At 43.5% G+C, this 9,804-nt stretch overlaps 1 long non-coding RNA gene across 1 annotated transcript; it reads right to left on the minus strand.

Moving 5' to 3' along the window:
- Window positions 1-4,334: 4,334 nt before the first annotated feature.
- Window positions 4,335-5,756, minus strand: LOC309344199. The gene is made up of 3 exons (XR_014157652.1): window positions 5,670-5,756; window positions 5,575-5,592; window positions 4,335-4,381 (listed from the first exon to the last, which is right to left on the minus strand). It is a non-coding gene; the product is annotated as an uncharacterized lncRNA (long non-coding RNA).
- Between the last annotated feature and the right edge of the window lie 4,048 nt (window positions 5,757-9,804).

The raw sequence follows: 9,804 nt of genomic DNA on the forward strand, positions 1-9,804 counted from the left end.
GCTCCTGGAAGCCTAACTTTATGGAGTCCGGTCTTTCCTAGTCTTGGGTAAAATCCTCTTCTGCCAGTCCAATGAAATTGTCTCTACTCCGTCCCTGTCCTGGTCTCTGATATCTTCCATCTCGGATCATTCCCCGTCCCCATCCCTGGTTTCTTGGGCCAGAGCCTGGGCCTGGGCCTGGGCCTGGGCCTGGGCGTACTTCTTCCAACCTCAGGGGTTCAGGACACTCCCGCTTCCAATGACCCTCCTTCTTGCAATTTGCACATTGATTCCTTCCCAGTGGTGGATTCCTTCCTCGCCCTCGCCCTCCATTTAAGGGGCGGTGGTCTTGCTTCACTGCTGTGGCTAGCATCACCATCTTTTCCTTCTGCCACTTCTTCTTCTCTTGCTTCTCAGCCTCATCCCTATTCCGATAAACTCGGCGTGCAATGGCCATAATTTGGCTCATCAGCATCCCTTCCCATCCTTCTGATTTCTGAATTTTCTTACGAATGTCAGAAGCGCACTGGGCCACAAATGTAGCAGTAATCATTCTGCTGTTTTCAGGGGCTTCAGGGTCAAAAGGAGTCCATATACGATAGGCTTCCTGCAGCCTCTCTAAAAAGTCTCCCGGACTCTCATTTGGTTTTTGTTCTACTTCTGAGACTTTAGACATATTAGTGGGCTTCTGGCATGCCCTGCGGATACCTTGCACAAGTGTCTGGCGGTAGGTGGTGAGTCTGGCCAGGTGAATTGCATTGTTTGGATCCCAATTAGGATCTTCCAAGGGAAAGTTATCTTGGAGATGACGGTCAATATTATAAATATTTCCCACTCTGGCCTGCTCACGCAAATATATCTGTGCCTTTTCAATTATGTCTCTCCTTTCCTCAGTGGTGAACAGAGTATTTAGGAGCTGGCGACAATCTGTCCAAGTAGGGCTATGAGTATTTACTATTGAAGTCACCAAGTCCATCATAGCCTGAGGTTTTTCTGCAAAAGATGGGGGGGGTGTTTTCCAATTCATCAGATCTGTAGTTGTGAATGGAATATATTGCAGGGTCGAAGTTCGAGGTGGCCGTGGTCCGGGTTGCCCATTAACCAGCGCAGGCTCCTCAAGTGCATCAAATACTCTTCTAAGAGGGGCTACTACGTGACCTTTCTCTTCACTTTGCTCTAGGGGCCTCAAATCATAGGGGATGGTATCTGTCGCAAGGCGTTCTTTTAGCAGCTTTATACGCCTGGCTGTATTGCTTGCTGACCGAGCAAGGTCTCCCTGTAACTTCTGTAACATTTCTCTGGGACTTGGATGTACAGGGGTTTGGGGTGGGCAATCAGTTGTTCCACTAAAGGAGACTGTAGATGGAGGTCTATTAGGAGTCACAGGTGGAATAACCACTTCTGCTTGGGCTTTATTATAGGACTCCAATGCCTCCTGAAGATATTTATCATAATCTATCAAGGAATCAAGCTCTGTGACTCCACTCCCATTATTCATTCCAGTTTCTTGCCTTGGGGTTACAACTGGTGGAGTGTTTGGATTAGGCTCCCTTCGATGTGGAGCATAGGGTGGAGGTGGAAGCACCTCTTCCTCTGGTCCCTCAAAAATGGGTTTGAGTTTATTTGGCAAGATTCCTTTCCTAGCTTCGGCTTTTACAGCCAATAATTTGCATCGTTTGACTTTGCATTCCCTTATCCATGGAGGATTTTTATTTAATGTGCTCAGCCAGGAATCTATATATGGAAATTGTTCTGGGCACCCTCCAGTTTCTTTGGCGATATCAGTCCAAAGTTTGCTTACTAAATTTATATCAAAAGTTCCCTGAGATGGCCATCCAGTAATTTGTTTTGGCCATTCTAGTTCACATAACGTTCTCAAGCGCTCTGGCGTCATTTTGACTCCATATGCCCCTGAGAAGGCTTTCTTAAAATTATTTAACATACACTCAAGAGGTGTATTTTCCCCCTTTGAACCCCCAACTCCCATTGTATGGCCCTGTGAAGTATCCACTCAGTCACTCACAGACGCGCTTTGTGGGTTTCCTTGCCTAGTGAAGTCGCCTTACTAGGAACCGAAGTACTGCCCACTCCACACTCAGGTCAGCTACAGATTGCTCTGTACTTTCTCACACATACAATGCGCTGGATACTTCACCACACTCTACCTCCCAATCCTTCCCTTTCACTACACCAGATCACCATCTGATGTACCCAACCACCTAGCGTACTCAGTTTCCCCTTACTGAGACGCAGAAGTTTGATCAAGACTTCTCTTCCTCCTAATTAATTGGAGGGCCAAAAATCCCTTTGTGCACTTACCCTTGGTTGGTTCCCTGTTTCCCCCGGTCCGTCGCCGCCAGTGAGCAGGGTATCAGACAGACGAGTCTTCTGCGTTCCCCCTGGAAAAATTTACCAGTGCGCGCTTTGGGTAAGCAGTTGTCCTCTCTCTTGTACCCTGCCCAGTAGGGCGAAGGGGCTGCGTTCCAGCAGACCACTTATCCGAGTCACAGGGCACCATAAAATGTAGCACCCTGCTTGTGGTTAACGCTTAGCTGGAATGAAATATTCAACGCAGCAATAGAGAAATTAAAATAGTAATTTATTTGTCAGACAAATAAATAAGAGGCACAGTGGTACATGGTTACCAAGCTCTGGCCTGGCCTCCTGCCATTCTGGCCAGCACTTATATTCCCTTAATCCAGCCCCCTTTGCTCCTCCTGTGGCTGCCTCTGTCCAATCAGCCTGGTTGAAATTCCTATTGGCTGTTTGGTAGAACCAATCACAAAAGATACACCCACAAAAGATACACCCACTTCCTTGCCCTTATAAGGGAGACAAAGAGCTATATATATGACATATAAGTAATAATATATCTTACATGGAATCTTAATTACCAGCTCACCTCTTGCCCTCCTTGCCCTATTGCCTTCTAAAACAAATGGTTAATCTTACATTTTTATGTTCAACAGATGTCAAGGATCTTGAGTTTCACATCAACATTGAAAGATTTCCTTCATTTAAGGTTTCTAAACAAATGCCTGACAACTATATATCAAGACTGCTTGGATGGCGTCTTCTGTCTGGCAGGGGGGCTAGGCTCATTTGCCCCTCTGGTCTCCTATTGCAATATGACTCTATGAAATAAGAATCTAGCATTTCTTAAATCCTTTGCATAATTACATTTAAGCCAATATATTTAAGCTAATATATTTCATACATTTATCATAGGTAGCCTCTTAAAAGAATAAAGCTTTTCAAAGTAAAAAGGAAGAAACTCAGTAAAACAGCTTTTAAAAGAAGCCTCTTCAGTTTGCACCCCTCCTTTCACAGCCAGCTAGATGCTTCTCCATTGCTCTTGGCCTTTCAACCTTAGGAAGAAGATATGGCTCATTTTACTGGGAGGCAAATGGTATTATTTTCCCCATTCCTAATGGTGTTTTCTCAGCCTGCAAGGGCAGTGTATGTAATTCCCCCTTTTTATGACTTTGAGAATTGTTTTTCTACTATAAATCAATGGGGCCCCCTTGTCTTAGGAGAATGGCCAAGGTTTTCTCTGCCTGGCATGAAACATTTGAAAATCTTTAAGCTTATTTTAAAATGCAAGCCCTGATTAAACATATAGAAGCTTTGATAAAAATGCAGGCTTATGATTAGATGCCTCAACCTCTCACAGTGAGGGTACCACCAGAAGGTGGTAAGTACAATCACATGTTTTACTTGTCTTCCATTTTGATACTTGCAGGTTCCTCTGTAGCTATAACCCTGGGTATAGACACTCATGTCAAATATGAGCAAAGAAACATGTGATCTTTAGTAAACAATGAATATTTAATACTCAGCTTCATGCCAGAAATTATTGTTTTATTTTTTTTATCCTACTTTGCTTACCTGTCCCTTAAAATGCCTAAGATGTAATTCCTTTACAGAGTATCAAATCATCAAAATAATTTATCAGTTTTAAGGTGCCCTAAGCTTTAGAGCAGTCTTTTCTTGCTGATCTGTACACAGCTAATTTATTATAATGATTGAAAACCAAAATAAAAAGTTAACTTGTCTCCTGACTGAACACAGAACTCCAAGGGACTAAATCCATCTATGTGCTGAATTGAAGTCTGCTCCACCAATACTTAAAACATTAAGCTTTTCATTTTATTTTTAAGTAAATGCACCATTAAAGCAAAAACAAGATTCAGAACTTATATAAGTTACATGTTTGAAACCATTAACATTTCCTCCCCTGATTTCTTGACTTTTTAAACCTGTTTTCAGTATGTGTATCTATATATCCAATAAGGTATTTCATTACATCTTTTGGTAGTTCTGTTGTAATGACAGAGAAATTGCTTCAGACGTGCTTAGTTCACATCACTCCGTGCGCTAGAGTAGCTCAAGAAGTTCTGGCCTAACATGATAGAAATAATAGGAGAGAGAATATTAAAGACAAATTGGCACATAAAATCCACCTGGAAAAAAACAATATTGTTTTAGCTATTACCCAACCATTTCTCTGATTGAATCAGAATTGGACAAAGCACTTTTTCTCCCCATAATTCATTATCATTACCTTGTCCCTAAAGTCTTTATGGCTTTATTTAGTGCTCAACCAGACATCCTATCAAAAAACTAAGCAAAGTGGGAATAGGGAGAGGAGGGAGGAACGCTGCAGGTCTAGCCCCTCAGATCGCACCAGAGTATCAGTATCCATTATCTGACATCTGCCCCAGATTTTTCCCTCCTCACCAAAGCTCAGGCAGAGTTCTATTGTTTTAGCTGACTGTGCTTGACAGCAGAGATGACTGATTAACGTGACAGACAGTGTTTCAATAGAGAGAGTCGCCTGCTTTAGCTCAGGTCTGTCTACTCCAGTAAATCTTTGCTTTTATCAGCCTGGTGCAACTGGCTCATTTAGACCAGATCAGTGGCAGTCCATCTCTTTACAGCCCCTTGTCAGTGACAGCCTTCAGGTGCCTAAGCACGCCAGGTTTGATCTGAGTCAAACTCCAGTGTGAAAAAGGGATTAACCTGTAAGATTGCGGCTGGGCCTCTCTTGTAAGTGCCTTTCCGACACTGACAAGAGGAGCTGTAAACTCTATTATGCCAGGTAAACTTCACTTTTGTTTCTTTGCATCCCACACTTCCTTTGCATTCGTTTTAACCAACCGACGTGGGTTGTTCTAACAAAAAGGTTTTCGTAAACATTGTGCTGGGCGGACTAGACTGTTTATTCTTTAAGGGGGGGGAGGCTGGGGAGGGGGGAATCTGTGTATATCTCTGCAAAACATGAGGTATTTATGATTTTGTTGCAAAACCATAAATAAATGCTCAGCTGGAATTGTTATTTTCTTTAGGCTTCATATTTTGCAAGAAATGTAAAATGAGGTGAAAAATTGGGGTTTAAAGGGCAGAGCAAGTTGCATGGCACCAGTGAGGCGAAAAAAAGTAACTTTTGCACTCATAACTAGAATTGAAGAGTTGGAAGGGACCTCGAGAGTCATCTAGTCCAACCCCTGAGAGTGCAGGAATCCTGCCCACAGTGGTCCCTGGGTGGACTCGAACCACCAACCTTCTGGTAAGCAGCCAGAGAGATGTACTGACCTGTCACCACAAAGAAGACTTGAGTGTGTTTTGTTTGGTCTCTTGGGGGAAGATTTCTTTATTCAGAAGTACTCATAAGACCATACTAAAACCACCTTATGGTGATCGTTGATCCATCCAGCTCAGTATTGTCTATGCCTCCTGGGAGCAGCTCTACGAAGTTTCAAAACATCCATCTTTCCCAGCCCTGCCAGGCATTTCAAGGGATTGATCCTGGGACCTTTTGCCTGCAAACCAAGTGGTACCCTGCTGAGCTGCAGCCGTTCCTCCTCTATTTGGAAAAAGAGAGAGAAGGGTCTTTATTAGCTCTTTGAGGCAGTACATGAATAAAACTCCATTAATCTTCAGCTGATTAGGAGAGCTCCGAAGAAAAGAAAAAAGCAGCACACAGACTTCTGTTCCGTGTCCAATTGCACTCACACTTATGCATACTGGGATCAATGGAACTTGCAGTGAATACCTGGCTAAGGGATGGTAGCCAGTTGAGATTATTGTGCAATCCCAACCCGCAACCCAGCCCTCTGCTGCTTCTGTGCACAGCATCCGGACAGCCATTTAGATGGCTGGATTTCCCCATCTGACACAATATATAGCTTCTTTTCAACATGCTGATGATTTTGGTCTTGCAGCTGGGGCAGAGCTTGAGAGGCCTGCTTTACTGGCTTTCTTGCTATTTAGGTGTTTTATTTTATAGATCTTTTTCACTGAGCCACCTAGAATATAGAATAGAGTAGGGAAGAAATAAGAGGGGCGCAGGTGGGGCTGTGGGTTAAACCACAGCGCCTAGGACTTGCCGATCAGAAGGTCGGCGGTTCGAATCCCCGCAAGGGGGTGAGCTCCTGTTGCTTCGTCCCAGCTCCTGCCAACGTAGCAGTTTGAAAGCACGTCAAAGTGCAAGTAGATAAATAGGTACTGCTCCGGCGGGAAGGTAAACGGTGTTTCTGCGTGCTGCTCTGGTTCGCCAGAAGCGGCTTAATCATGCTGGCCACATGACCCGGAAGCTGTACGCCGGCTCCCTCGGCCAATAAAGCAAGATGAGCGCCGCAACCCTAGAGTCGACCACAATTGGACCTAATGGTCAGGGGTCCCTTTACCTTTAGGGAAGAAAAAAATGGTGCAATCCAGTGTTACCGAGTAGTTTGGCTCAGCTGGAACTCTGCACATGGCCCAAGACCAGGTGTGTGATGTGGCTTTGCTCTGAACAATGAGTGTTGCTTGTGGTGAAGACAGAATGTGCCAAACAACCGGCATATCCAGTTGTCTTGATAAAACCAAGCACCCTACTTTCTTATTTATTTATTTAGATTTAATTTTTTGGGAAGTTTAAACTCAGCCCCTTTTAGCAAGGATGAAATAATCCCATTCAAATAAGGTGCCCTTGTGGCTGAAGGGTGTGGGATGTGATCCATGAAAGGCAGTCAAGTACAACATTCCTTGAGATGCTAGAGAAGACATGCGAGGGAATGTTTGGTACAGCCAGTCGACACTTCCTGTTCCTCCTGGCTGGAGCATCCTTCCTTTTGCATGTGATAGAAGGTGGGCGTGACCTAACCTGTCCAGGTAACAAAAGGCCGAGTCACGCAGCACCCTTCCCTCTTTTTTACTTCCTTTTTCGTTTGACCACCTTTTTGGCTAGGACTGCTCTGCTAGCTCTCAGCTAGCAGCAGCACTGGGATCATTCCCCCGTATGGGGTAGATCCACATGTACATAATTTGTAACTAAGTCTACTTTCAACTGTGAACTCATGTAAGTAAACTTCTTTTATTGACTTTGGCTAAGATTGTGGCGTCTTTATTCTTTTAAGAAGGATTCAAGGGAACTTACCAGGAACATACAATTCAATCTGAGACAGACTGAATTGTATAATAGTGAGAGGCTCACACGAGCCTGCAACCAGCTACCTGCTATGCATGTAAAAGGGGAATGTAACTCTGCTAAGTAAAGGAACTTGCTAGCGCAAGTTAGGAAGGATATTAATAAACAATATATCCTCTCCTGCCACCCTGAATGTTCCCACAAAGGGTAGGTAAGGGCAGCAGGGTATTCTGAAGAATGTGCGCCCCAGCCCCCCATGCTATGCCTCTGAATCACAGCCGATGCAATTCCTTTTATGAGGCACAACTGCCTTCACTGAAGATTCCAAGAATAGTAGCTCAAATGCCCCCAAATTAGTGCTTTTGGGGGTCTCATGTATAACATACAAACTCATATACATGTATGTAGGGACACAGGAGCAGATCTGGTAACAACCACTTAACAAGTTGTTAAGCAAGTTCAAATCCTATTGATTTCAATAGGAGCAAGTGCTTCACTCTCTACCACTGAAATCGATAGACAATGCCCCTCTCAAAAAAAAATGTAATAAAATAAACAAGTAGCTTAACTGCAGCTCCATTACTTGCCCTTCACACCGCTGCAGCTTAGAATCAATATACACTAAACCTAAAACCGATTTGGCCAGAAGATAAATACCAATGTGCACATTCACAGTGTAGTCCTAATTTTCCTGGAGTTCAATGGGCTTACTTCCATGTAAAAGAGCCTAGGATTACAACCTGAAAAACTCACCAGACAAAATAAGTTGCAAAGCAACAAACAGATTTATTTAAGCTTTACTTTCCATACAATCTCATTTTCCGCTTCCAGGTTCTTCTGTTGCATGTACATAATGTGGTCCTTTCTGTACAATTTCCTTTTTTCCCCAGTGGCTCTGTCCTTATTCTGTTGCTCTGTTTTCAATGCCTCTATAGTCATTACACAAAGGTGTTCCTGTAAATATGACCCACTTTTGTGGAGAGTTGCGACAACTGGAAAGTGGTCCACACACCCAGTTTGGGGTGCTTCTCCACACCCTGGGCAGTCTCCCATACTCCCCTCCCATATTGTTCAGGTGAGGTCCCCCAAACATCTGGAGAGGATTTTCAAGAGGTGCAGGCAACTGCAAGGGAACAGAAGTGACAAGAAACATTCCTTCCAAGAATTTCCTTCTCTTCACATCCATGTGATCGTGTTTAAGGGTTGAAGTTTCTCATTACTGGGGATGAGAAGGTTAATTTGATTCAGTTTGCTTTTAAAGGTGGGCCTTCCTAATTTTTATTTTCCAAACAATATGTGAACCGAAACACAGCCATCCTTTGAAATTCACATTTCTCTGAATTTTGCAATGCCATGTAATATGTACAAAAATCCACAAACTAGGGTAAAGCATGGATAAAATGCATATTTTAGTTAAAGTGCCACCCAAAGCGCAGTAGGCAAGGGGAAATTGCTTTGCAAAAGTGTGAATATTAGGCAAATATTGCATACGAATGCCTTGTTGTACCTTGGATCTCAAACACCTTGGCTCCTGAAAAAATTGGCTCCCAAACAATTGAAACCTAGAACGGTTTTCAGAAGCCAAACATCTGGCACGGCTTCCGTGGCTTCCAATTGGCTTCAGGACTTCCTGCAATCAATCAGAAGCCATGCTTTGGTTTCCAAATGTTTTGGAAGTTGAACAGACTTCCGGAACAGATTCCGTTCAACTTCGGGAGCCAGTGTGGTGTAGTGGTTAAGAGCGGTAGTCTCCTAATCTGGGGAACCGGGTTCGCGTCTCCGCTCCTCCACATGCAGCTGCTGGGTGACCTTGGGCCAGTCACACTTCTGTGAAGTCTCTCAGCCCCACTCACCTCACAGAGTGTTTGTTGTGGGGGAGGAAGGGAAAGGAGAATGTTAGCCGCTTTGAGACTCCTTAAAGGGAGTGAAAGGCGGGATATCAAATCCAAACTCTTCTTCTTCTTCCAAGGTATGACTGTATTAGGAAAAACTGACAATAAGATGCTGCTGAATTTTCACGAGAATTTGTTGTTGTTTTTTTAAATAAATCACAAGATGTGGAAATGTGGACAGCTGAAGTTAGGAATAGAGAAATGAGAAACCTAAATTGACAACTTTACCCATCCTTAGTCGTTACTACTCCATTTTCGCCAAGGTCAGATTAGCACACAAATTCAAGCTCCAATTGGAGCCCCCAAATTCACCATCTTGGCATGAGCATACATTTAAGAAATGAGGTTCTGTTTAGTCTGTAAGAGAAGCATCAATTATACTCAAGACATAGCTGTATTTTACTCTGACTTTTCAGCTGAGAGGAGAAGAGAGAAATAAATTTGAAGAAATATATAAACTATTAAGGGCAGCTTCCTATGATACGGCAACAGAGGATGTGTAAGTGAGAACCACTTATTCTT

This window comes from Podarcis erhardii (genome assembly GCF_964252035.2).
Source record: "Podarcis erhardii genome assembly, chromosome: 6".
Taxonomy (NCBI): domain Eukaryota; kingdom Metazoa; phylum Chordata; class Lepidosauria; order Squamata; family Lacertidae; genus Podarcis; species Podarcis erhardii.